The sequence below is a fragment of the Eptatretus burgeri genome, chromosome 14, assembly GCF_056783735.1.
Source record: "Eptatretus burgeri isolate ZD-2024b chromosome 14, Ebu_testis_v1, whole genome shotgun sequence".
NCBI lineage: Eukaryota > Metazoa > Chordata > Myxini > Myxiniformes > Myxinidae > Eptatretus > Eptatretus burgeri.
In genome coordinates this window covers 13209064-13221563 of record NC_140974.1, presented here as the reverse complement: position 1 = coordinate 13221563, position 12500 = coordinate 13209064, and the positions used below count along the sequence as shown (strand labels likewise).

Below are 12500 nucleotides of genomic sequence, written 5' to 3'. Positions count from 1 at the left end.
ACCCGAACCAGAAGACCAACATGAAGACCAACATGAAGATCCACACGAAGAACAACCGAACCCTTCTCGTCCACCCCTTTTGTAGCGCGGGGCTCCACGCTTTGCCCCGCCCCGTTTATGGCTCCACCTCCCTTCTGGAAGCTTCCCAAAAAGGGGCGTGCCCTCTTGTTCCCCCCTCCCCGCGCCGTGCGGGGGGCGAGGAAAGTCAGTCTTGGCTCGTGGTCAGGGAATTATTCTCCCAAAATCAGGCCCCCACCTTTTTTCACCTTTGTCCTCCGGCTCAAATCGCCCCTTCCCCATGCCAAAACGCGGGAAAAGCAGGAGGGAAAATCCCACAGGCGTTGTTGGTTTTTGGTCTTGCACGCGCCGTACGACAAGGGAAGAAGGACTCGGGCGGGAGATGCCCCTTCGCACCCCGGCCGCCGCTGCCACTCCGCTCCTCCCATCTATCCCGCGGGGATCGTGACCGCACGGTGCTCGTTGAATGGCGAGTGGCGAAGATGTGGTAGCGTAGTTGTGGAAGGTGGCGTCGTGTAGTGAATGGCGTGATCGTTGAGATGTTGGTTGTGGCTATGTTCGTTGTTGTTGTTGCACCAAATTAACAATAGAGGAAGAAAAATGGCAAACTCAAAGCGTCGCAGCCCGGATGAATCACACATAATCCCTCTATACAACAGGTTTGGGCTAAACTACACATGAACTTACCGATATGTCTCACCTCAGGACCCTTTCTGGTGTAATGCGAATTTCCGCAACCGTAACAATATATATATATATATATATATATATATATATATATATATATATATATATATATATATATATATATGTATATGTATATATATATATATATATATATATATATATATATATATATATATATATATATATATATATATATATTGTCACGAATTTAGTAATTCGATCGCACTCAACATACAGGTTCCTTTAGTCAGTTATGTCGATAAGTTCTTCTTCCCTAGATAGTTCACCTTCCATTGTTTAATGGGCAGAAATCGATTAAGTGCGCTGCGCGATTCAATTTAATAGTTAGGGAGCGATCATAACACAATGGAGACGCCCCTCCCCCTCATTTGCGAAGAGGAAGAAGAGCCCTCCCGTCCCATGATTCATGACGTCAACAACTCCCTCCCACCCGTGATTGAACGGGGGGATGGATCACGAGGGCATGAGTCACGCCGGGAGCAAGGGAGGGGGCGGATAGGAATAAAAAAGGATACTCTGCTTTGTTCGGGCTGGCTTTTCAGTAGAGCTTCGGCTTCTGCTTTGGCTTGGCTTGGATTAGGGAGGAGGCTTTTTGAAGGCTTTCTGCTTTGGCTTGGCTTTTAGTAAGCTTTTTGCTTCGGCTTGGCTTTTAGCAGGCCTTTGGGCTCTGGCTTGGTTCGTCGAAGAGAGAGGCTTTGTTCATCGGAAGAGTTGAGCTGGTTGCTCTGCTGGCTCTTCTTGGTTCGTGGAGCTCTTTGTTCTCCGCTTGATTCCTGGCTTGGTGCGACTCATCGGCCTCATCTTGGAGGTGGTTCCTTGGGGAAGCGGCGCATCGACGTGAGGGATCGGCGCCTCGTCTCACCAGCACGTGTTCAGAAGCTCGGGAAGGATCGCGGCTCATGGCGATTGGATCCAGCTCGCTCTCGCTGGAGCCCGAGTCCGAACAACTTGAAGACCACACGAGGTGGAGAGGTTCGAGATAGGTTCTGGGTTTCAGCTCACCTGTCCTTCGAGCTGCAGCCCTTTATTAAAGGCCTCAGCCACCATTTCGTGTGTGTGTGTGTGTGTGTGTGTGTACATGTGTCCATGGGCCCGTCTAAAAAGTAGGAAATTTGTTAAGTGCTTTGTGTGCTGTAAATGATTGCATTGCATTTCATGTAGTCGGTATAGTTCTGCTCTTACGTGCTTCACTAGTTCCCCATTATTATTAATAAATACCCTAATTGTTAAATGTTTTCAGCTCGTCACGTCGATTCTTTCATTGACTGAGCATTTCGTGTGTTGGTAGTTAGAAAGCCGTTGGTTTGCTGTAAAATGGGGACATTTGGACAGACTGTTCTCGGCGATTTAAGCCGCTCGGAATCGCGCTCGGGACAGGCTCGCTTAAGCGGCTTGTTCCTTACGAGTTCCGTCAAGGGTGGAATACCCGGTAGTTGGATCACGTGGGTATTTAGGTAAATTGAAGATTGGCAATCGACCCTACCCCACGTGGTCTGCCCATTGGCGTATTTCGGTTCTTGTGCAAGGACCCATCGGCTCGGACTTATCCGGACGGCGATCTATATTCCGGGCGATCGGTCGGGCCGACTCGACTTGCGGCTCCGTCAGAGTGGTCGGTTCGCGGCCGACCACCGGCACCGTAACACTATATCCGGAATATATGAATATATATATATATGTATATATGTATATATGTATATATGTATATATGTATATATGTATATATGTATATATATATGTATATATATATGTATATATATATGTATATATGTATATATGTATATATATATATATATATATATATATATATATATATATATATATATATATATATATAATCACATCACACGCACCTCCTGACTGTTATAGTGAGCATCGCCGCGGATTATGTCTCACATGGTAAAACCGCATTATCCACACAGAACAACCATCCGTCTGCCGCCCAGACAATTGTTCCTGCAAATGCAAACCATTCAATCAGAAGGCACGTGATGTGACCAGAAGGAAAATTGTGGACTGTTGTCCATGATGCAACTGTTGTCCAATGGTGATCAGCGGAGTGCTCGATATATATATATATATATATATATATATATATATATATATATATATATATATATATATATATATATATATATATATATATATATATATATATATACATACATATATTGTTGCAGGCCGGTGGTCGGTGGCGAGAACGAACACTAGGTGGGGGAGGTTACGTCGTCCCCACCAGACAACCCGTAATTTTAGGCCGTCGCTCTCGGATGATTCCGTGAGGCGGCGGGTCGCTTCACCAACCGTGGACGCCAATATCTCAACCGCGTAGCGTAGGGTCTTTTTGTCTCGAACCAATTTACCTGATTAACTACACGATTTCGACTACCGGGGAACCACGCCCTCGGCACATCTTGCTCGAACCGATTCACACTACCGACTGTGGTAGAGTTCCAACTACCGACTACCAACTCTGGTTCGGGTGCAGTCAAGCGGAACTGCCAAGGCCGTGCCGGCTTGGATGAACCGATTATCAGGTATAAAAACCCGGCTAAACTCAGATCCGAAACATGCTGGACCAATGAAGGAAAAGACGAAAACGAACTGGGAACAATTCTCCAATAATTTATTTCCAATAAAGAAGACAGAGCAAGACTTATCGTGGAAAATACAAGCAAGAATTTACAATGATGGAAAAAAACACTGAAACAGTTTCTACTTACAAGATGGGCCCACAGCCTATGTTGATCTCTGTAAAGCGTTCGATTCAGTGAATCGGGATGTCCTCTGGAGGATTCTTGGTCTTCGTGGGGTGCCACCGAAACTGATCGATCTGATGTCTGAACTCTACTCTGGTACTGAGAGTGCTGTGAAGTGTGGTGGTACCGCCTCTGACTTATTTCCAGTTGTTACTGGAGTTCGTCAGGGATGTGTACTTGCCCCCACACTTTTCAGCACTTGTATGGACTGGATTTTTGGGAGGATGTCGGAGAGATCAAGTTGCGGTGCATCGTTTGGCAATGTCAAGATCTCGGACCTTGATTTTGCAGATGATGCAGTCATCTTTGCGGAGACTTTAGACATCCTCTTGGGGGCCCTCGAGGTGCTGAATGAGGAGTCGGAGCCGTTGGGATTACGGATTTCTTGGGTCAAAACAAAGATCCAGGCTTTCGGTGACATCTTGGATGCTGCTGTCCTGTCTGTGTCTGTTTGTGGTGAGGATGTTGAGGTCGTGGATAGATTCACTTACCTTGGCAGTGATATTCATGTCTCCGCAGGTTGTGAGCCGGAGGTCAATAGACGTCTGGGTCGGGCCTGGGGAGTCATGGATTCACTGGATCATGGGGTGTGGCGCTGCCGGTACCTGTGCGGGAGGACGAAAGTCCGAGTCTTCAGGTCCTTGGTACTTCCAGTCTTGCTCTATGGGTGCGAGACTTGGACTTTGACCAAGGATCTGAGACGGAGACTTAATTCCTTTGGTACCAGGTCTCTTCGGAGAATCCTTGGCTATCGCTGGTCGGATTTTGTGTCCAACGAGCGGTTGCTGAGAGAGACTCGGATGAGATTTGTTACCTGCATAGTCCGTGAGCGTCAGCTGCGGCTGTATGGACATGTGGCTCGTTTTCCTGACGCTGATCCTGCTCACCAGATTCTATCAGCGAGGGAGTCTCATGAGTGGAGGAGGCCAGTGGGCCGACCACGTGCCTCATGGTTACAGCAGGTTGACCATCATCTCAAGGAGATGGGGATGGGCCTGGCATCTGCCTGGGGGATGGCCAGACGGAGGCCCCTGGAGTACCGGCGGAAAGTGGACGCAGCGACGCGCTGTTCTGGCACATGCTCCCATACCTGACCTGACCTGACCCACACACTCAAACGCACACCCAGACGATTTATTAAAAGACCCCCGCAGCCAGAGAGGGAGAGACAAGCTGGGGGTCGCAGTTCTCGGTACCTGAGAGTGTTTGTGGAAAAGAGTGCTCTGTGGTGCGTCACCTGTTAATGGTCGTGCGGCTCGGTCCACGGCCGCACGCGTGGAGACCGTGTCTGCGAAGGAGCCCGGGTCGAGTAGAGCGGAGTCCGAGGCGGGGATCAGGGCCCAACGCGCTCCGCTCTCAGGGATTCTTCACGAACTCCAAGCCTTTCACTGCAAGCACTGTACGAACTCCACGACTCTCACGGCAACGCTCCTCGCAACCAGCACTCCTCGCAACCCTCCGAACTCCAGCGCAACCAACAACCACGACGAACGACCCCCCAAGAACTCTCGTCCACAGAACTCCTCTCCACCGAACTCTCCGCTGAGGATGGCGTCGGTAATTTTATGGACCTCCCTCAGCGGGGAGAGGCCTTGGTGAAACTGACGTCACTGTTCGCCCCGATTGGACGGGGCTTCCATGGGTCCGCCCTTTTTGGGCGGGGTTCGGCCATACCGGGAAGTCCGCACACTCCACACGTGCGGACTCGCCCAAAAAGGTACTTCACAAAGATTTTGCCTCGAAACACGAGGCTCCAGAGACGCAGGTGGACAGTGGATCATGATGGGGGATGGGATGGTTGTTGGATGTAAAGATTTAATATCTTACCTAAAAGGACATCGCAACACACGCCTTCGATTCTCCCACGAGACAAAAGGAAGGGACCTGTCTCACATGTACTTACGGAATAACTGACTCTTGGGACATCTGTATGTTTGAATGCATATGGCTTCCAGATCCGAAACGTATATATATATATGTATATATGTATGTATATATATGTATATATATATATATATATGTATATGTATATATATATATATATATATATATATATATATATATATATATATATATATATATATATATGTATATATATATATATATATATATATATATATATATATATATATATATATATATATATGTATGTATATATATGTATATATATATATATATATATATATATGTATATGTATATGTATATATATATATATATATATATATATATATGTATATATATATATATATATATGTTGGGAGTTGTAAGAGGCTGTTTATTGTTTGTGCGGTGGTGGTGGATCGAGAGCTCCCTCTTCTTCCTTCACCTCTCCGGACGATAGGCCCCGCCCAGTCGGCTGAGGGGGAGTGGCCTGGAGAGGGAGGTGGAGCTGAGGAGAGGAGTTTGTCGGCTTTGTAAAGGGGGAGGAGAGAGTGGCTCGCAGCGAGCGAACGAAGACCTCATAAAAAAGGGTTCAGTTTGGGCGAACAGTCGGTTCTCGAGGCGTGTTCAGGTTTCGAGGCGAGAAGGAAAGGAAAGGAGTGTCTGTCTGCGATCTGCTTCGTGAAGGAGGCAGGAGAAACAACAAGAGGCGGCCTGCACGTCGAGTCGGCGATAGACTCTTATGAGGTGGTGATTGTGCCGTGAGAGAAACTGCAGTTGGCTTTGAGAGGCGAGCATAGAAAAGGTGATTCTGCAGAGAAAGAAACTGAGAGGACGGAGTTGAGAAGTCGGGCTTCGAGGCGGGAAGGCAAGAGAAGAAACGACGGAGCCTCTGACGGTCCTTACCCCACGTCACGGCTCGACACGTTTACCGATCCGCTTTCCGGAGCCCGGCACCTCGATTTGGGCCTTGTCTGGTGGGCCTCCAGCATACAAATCCAGATTTGGGCCTCCAGCATATAAATCCAGGCCAGGCCTGGATTTGTATGCTCTATCTTGAGAGAAATCAGCTGAGGCCCATCGTTGATCTGACGGTCTTGTGCCGTCGACCTTACGCGGAGTCAGAGCGCTCGGAGACCGCGTGCGGTGCGGAAAAGAAAGGCGAGCGCTGTCTCGCCACGCGGCGTGTTCGAGTTCAAGCTGGGGGCTCGAATCCGTGGACATCCGCTTGTTACGATCAACATTCGTGCTTTTGACACTTTCCTCTCGTCCATGCAACCTCACCAAGTACTCTGTCTTGTCTGCATGCATGCTGTCTGTCTGTCTTGTCTGCACGTTGTATTAGGCATATCTCGGTTGCGACCCCCTCGAAACCTGTAATCCGTAGTTCCCTAGTTAAGAACGGGTTAAAGATTGTTAATAAAAACATTGTCGTGAATGTTTTGCTTGTGTTGTGATCCCCGATGTTCCCCAATAAATCTGGTTGGTTCGTATGAAGTTGCCGCTATGGATTAATTTGTGTTGCGTCGAGGAACGATCCGTTTGATTGGCATATAAAACCAAAATGGTTTCAGACTGGCAGAAAACACTCTGCATCTGACAAAACCAGTCTGTAACCGGGGTTCTATTTCCCCAACTGGTAATGTCCAGGATTACGTTGGTATCGCGATTGAAGACGCGTGACCCGAGGCCTGTGCTGAGCCGGCCGGCGTTATAAACCCTGGAGACGGCGGTGGTGAGGGTGGCGCCAAGACTTGGATGAGAATCCTGCCACCCCGGATCCGCAACAATATATACACATAATGTAAAATGGGAAGTACGAGGGTGAGTCAAAAAGTATCCGCAATATATTTTTTTATTTGAATAATATAACTACAATTAAGCATCATTTTTCCACATAGTCCCTCCTTTTCAACACACTTAGAATCACCCTGCATGTGAAACACCGGGATGACAATGTAGAGCTGGGTCGGGAATCGAACCCAGGCGACACATCTCAGAGAGTGTGTGTATCCTTCAGTTATCCTGTTAGTCCGGAACACCAAACAATGGTGAAAGTACCTTTTTCAAATTTATTTCATAAATACACCAGTATAATCATAGAATTTTTCAAATATTTCTCGTTTATAATAAAGAAAGCATTGGAAAGTCGGTGTGGTGTGACTCCTCATGTTCCTGTGATTATTCTCTGAGAAGCAATCGAAGATGTATTTTCAAAATACTAATGAAAGTAGACTTGAACAACCAAAGCCAGCAATTTACCACAAGCACAACAACATGCCCTCGTCTGTTCACCAGATGGCTGAAGCTGTGCACCCAAGAGTTCCTGCTCGCCTTGCCAAGCTGGAGGCTCTGCAACACGAACGGGGCCAGCTCACACATGAACACTTGCAGCAAAAGCTTCAGGCGGCAGAAGAACGCCGAAAGGTGATTGTGGCTTTTCTTAGTCTTCTTTTTCTTCTTCTTCATGTAGAATGTTTTTTGCAAAACATATCTGACATGGTACCTTTCTTTGGGAAGTAAACACAATCCAACTACCTATTACACATGAATGTCATGAGATGGGCCACATTTGAGTGTTGAATTGCTTATCATTTTTCAATCGGAGTCATGTTAAAAACTGTCCAATTTAAATATATGTATACTGCGTTCGTCCAAAACTACCTTGCGCTGAGATCCTATATTGCATTGGTGTTTTTTTCCATTGTTTTGTGAAAGTACGATGTTTAACTCAAGTGTTGAATCAAGGTGAGAGTGAGCTCTTGACATTATGTAGCAACGGTGAGCTGTTGCTCAAGCTCAGCTGGAGTGATTCCAAACCGTAGCGTTGCCTATTGGAGGGGAACCTGCCAGTCGGTGTTGTCTGGAGGTAAAGCCACAGGTGAACCAAAATTGTCAAACGAGACTTACAAGGTGTGATTTGTAAGATTTGCAGTAGGGGGGGGGGTATAAAATCTACGAGACATTGTGGGTTTTTTTTGTTGTTGTTTATGAGTTTTACAATTTGCAAGTTATACATAAAAATAGTGACATAAAGCTGAAAAGTAAGTCACATTACAATTACAATATTGTTGCAGGCCGGGGGTCGGGTGAGAAGACCACTGCGGGGGGGGGGGGGGGAGCTATCTCGGCTCCCACCAGGCTCCCCGGAATTGGAGGCCGTCGCACACGGATAATTCCATGACGCGGAGGGTCGCTTAACCGACCGTGGACGCCAATAACTCAACTACGTGACTTGGGGTCCTCCGTCTTGTTAATCCGGTTACCTAAAAATAACCACGTGGTTTAATTACCGGGGAACGCCCTCGGTACGCCTTATCCGAACCGGATCACTCTTCCGGACCGGATCACTTTACCGGATCGGATGCAGCTGAGCGACACTGCCAAGGACGTACCTTCTAAAAGGAACGGGTTGTTGGGAATAAATCCCGGCGAAGCTCGGATTCGGACCATGCTGGATCAATGGAAGAAAAGACAAAAACGAGCTGGGAACATTCCTAATAATAATTATTTATTAACAATGAGCGAGGAAAGGTATGTGGCACGATCAAGATTTTTTGGGGTGTGTTGTGCAGAGATATGGGGAGAGAGGTGTGGAGCAGCAAATAATAAGCAACTTATTAAAGCGGACACAGAGCAGACTTAACGCGAAAATAATAACAATAACAATCTTCTGCAGTCTTACTTAACCCTCTAGAGCCCCAGGGGTTGTTTTTTTGTTCACCCAGAACATTTTGTGGGCTCGAGAGGGTTAAGCAGACAGGCGCCAGGACACACACACACACACACACACACACACACACACACACACACACACACACACACACACACACACACACACACACACACACACACACAACCTGATGAAGCGAAAGTATTGAAACAAGAAGGGAGAGGAGTTGAGGCCACCATCTCGGTTCCTTTGTACTTGATTGCACGAACGCGCCACCAATACATTTCGGGGGGGGGGGGGATGCTCTGTCGTTGTCTCTGGGGGGACAGCTGGCACGTCGTCTCTGGCTTCAGCAGCACGTGGAGACCGTGGGCGTGAAGGAGGGGCCTGAGTGGAGAAGGGGCGGAGTCCACAGTGCATAGATGGAGTGGTAGGTGGGACCAGGTCGGCGGGTGGGGTCAACGTCATGTGGGTGGAGACAAAGAGGCAGAGTCCAGGCAGCAAGAGGCGGGTCGTGGTGATATCGGGCTGAGAGACGAGGGTGAGCGAGAGAAAGGCGGAGGGACCGCTCCGACCTTTATAGGACTCGCAGCGCGGGGCTGGGGGCCACCCCGAAGTGAAGCGTCATCACCTGAATCGGGTGCTCCAATTGGCCCCGACCCCTCACGCAGCCCGCTAACTTTGGCCGGAAACCGCAACACTCCGTTTCCGGCAAGGCCAACTCGGACAGCGAAAATATTCCGCTCTGATCCCACGACATAACACAAATCGTCCACACCGAACTTGGCGCGCGAATCCTCCCACAAAAACCCCCGGGCCGTGCCCTGGCGACTGGCCGAGGGTCCCGCATGCCCGCTCGGGCATCTGACCAGTGCTGATCAATGCGCTCACTCCGCATGCACCAAGTGGCCAGCACTGCACAACATTCCCCTGCTCGGTCGCAGCTTTGCTGGCCATAGAGACGACAAGACGTTCACCATCCGTGGGGAATCCGCTGCTGCCAGTGAGGGCCGAAGGTACATTGTTATGGATAAATCAATGCATGTTTCGTTCAGTACGCGTGGATCCGCCATGACCCACGTGGTGAGTGCTCGCGTTCGCCTGATTATGCTAGCGTGTGCATGGGACGAACAACGATATGTGTCAGATATTGAGGAAATACGATACAAAGTTGCGAGCGGTGCATTCGTGCCCCGCTTTGTACGACAAAGTCGCGAGCGGTGTACGTGTCTGCCTTCGAGCACATTCAATACAGTGCGTGTGGTTCGGCCATTACGCACGTGGCCAGCGCTCACGTCCGCACGATTCTGCTAGCGTGTGCGCGGGGCGAACACCAATATGTATCAGAAATTTGGTTGAAAAGGAACACGCCGCTTTTACTTCGCACACTCGCATCCTGCCGAACGTGGCGTGGAGTCGCCTTTATCAGCCTCCGTACGTGTTTCGTGCAGCGTGAGCGTTGTGCTGGCTGTGTTTTCTGTGCTGTGAAAAAACACCATTCGTGCAGCCTCTTAAGAGGTATTCATTCGCATGCCTTTTTAATGCAACCGGCAGTCTTCCCCAGATCATCGGAAACTCGAGTCGATAATCCCGAACTGCCAAGTGCACTGTATGACTCGCCGCACCCGTTGGGTTGAGGGCTCGTTTGGGAAGGGGGGCTCTGCGCTGTTAATGCTTGCACGTCATCGTTTCCTCGCACCGGCGCCGCACGCGCTGGCCTCAGCGAGGTCCCGTCTCACAGCGAAGGGCGCACGTGGCTCAGATTTACCTCAGGAATAATCAGAAAACAAGAGTAGGAATGAAGTTAGAAATGAAATGAAGAATAAATGATGTAAGCAAACCTCGCAATGAGATCATCGCAACACACGGCCCTGTTGTCCCACGAGACTAAAGGGAAGGGACCATCTACACGTATAATCATGGAATAACTGTCTTGGGACCACTATCTGTTGGATGCATGTGGTTCTAAGAACTGCAACAAAATATTGCCAATACATTTCTCACACTGAATAAAAGAAGTAACAAGCCGGGAGGCGACGATGGTTCACGGACATTATTGAACAATGCAACGATAGGTACAGTTGAGTTAGTGGAATCTTTTGAGGAAGCCCTACCGTAAAAACCTATCTCTTCCGTCAAAATTGACCAAATCAAATCGGATTTTTTATATGTTGTACTTATGGACATTACGCACAGCTTCTAGGAAATGAAATTGCGAGAAAAAAATCGAGAAAAAAAGAAAAATAAATAAAAAGTTCAAGTGGGCGTGGGACGCCCCTCATACAAAAAGACGCAACTCGACCATGATATCTAGCTTGTGTCCAAGTTTCATCAAGATCGCATCAAACGTCACGGAGCTATGCTCTGGAGAGGGTCACACACACACACACACACACACACACACACACACACACACACACACACACACACACACACACACACACACCGAAAATAGTGGTCACTGCTGGCACCCGTGAACCAATTAAAAATACTCTTGGAACGATTTAAGCTGTGCATGTACAGATTGAGAACTTATTACCCCTTAAATAAAAGTTTGACAGGATATATATATATATATATATATATATATATATATATATATATATATATATATATATATATATGTGCACTCACACGCACTCACACGCACTCACACGCACTCACACGCACTCACACGCACTCACACGCACTCACACGCACTCACACGCACTCACACGCACTCACACGCACTCACACGCACACACACGCACACACACGCACACACACGCACACACACGCACACACACGCACACACACGCACACACACGCACACACACGCACACACACGCACACACACGCACACACACGCACACACACGCACACACACGCACACACACGCACACACACGCACACACACGCACACACACGCACACACACACACACACACACGACAGAAGTAAATAGACACCATGATTTTTTAAGAACTTATTTATTTAACATTTGAAGTACATTTGATCCGTTTTAATACATACACTAGTATTTGGTAGACTTGCTATTTGCAGATTTCAACACTTTTACTCTTTCAGCCACAGAACTAATGAGTTAGTTCACAGAACTAATGAGTTACTAATGAGTTAGTTAGAGAAACGAAATTTTCTCTTGTGGGATTTCTGCCCAGGCTTCATGCAAAAGGTTTAGCAATTCTGCCCATGATGTTGGTTTCCTGAACTTTTTCCTCCATCTTCATGAACCTCCATCTTCCATGAACAGAGTGTTGTTTTTGACCATCTGACCAGTGGGGAAAACAGGAAGACGTCCATCCTCAAGGATAGAAATGTGTATCGTAGTGTTGATGTTGCCAACACACTCCACAAGCTCTGACCGACCAGCACTCCATATTGCTCCTCACACCATCACTAAAAAAACCACTGTGTTTGACAGTTGGCTGCAATCGGTTCAAAGAAAACTTTTGACTGGGAAG

General features: G+C 47.8%; 2 protein-coding genes across 2 annotated transcripts in view; both read left to right on the top strand.

Annotated features, from left to right (window-relative positions):
• RAE1 (ribonucleic acid export 1) overlaps positions 1–7770 on the top strand; it is a 74312-nt gene extending 66542 nt beyond the window's left edge. The window contains exon 15 of the mRNA XM_085853747.1: positions 7666–7770. The gene's annotated coding sequence lies outside the window, so the exon portion shown is untranslated. The remainder of the gene's footprint in view (positions 1–7665) is intronic.
• A 1684-nt stretch (positions 7771–9454) lies between these two features.
• Positions 9455–12500, top strand: part of LOC147012676 (RNA-binding protein 24-like) — a 71370-nt gene continuing 68324 nt past the window's right edge. The window contains exon 1 of the mRNA XM_085853753.1: positions 9455–10056. The gene's annotated coding sequence lies outside the window, so the exon portion shown is untranslated. The remainder of the gene's footprint in view (positions 10057–12500) is intronic.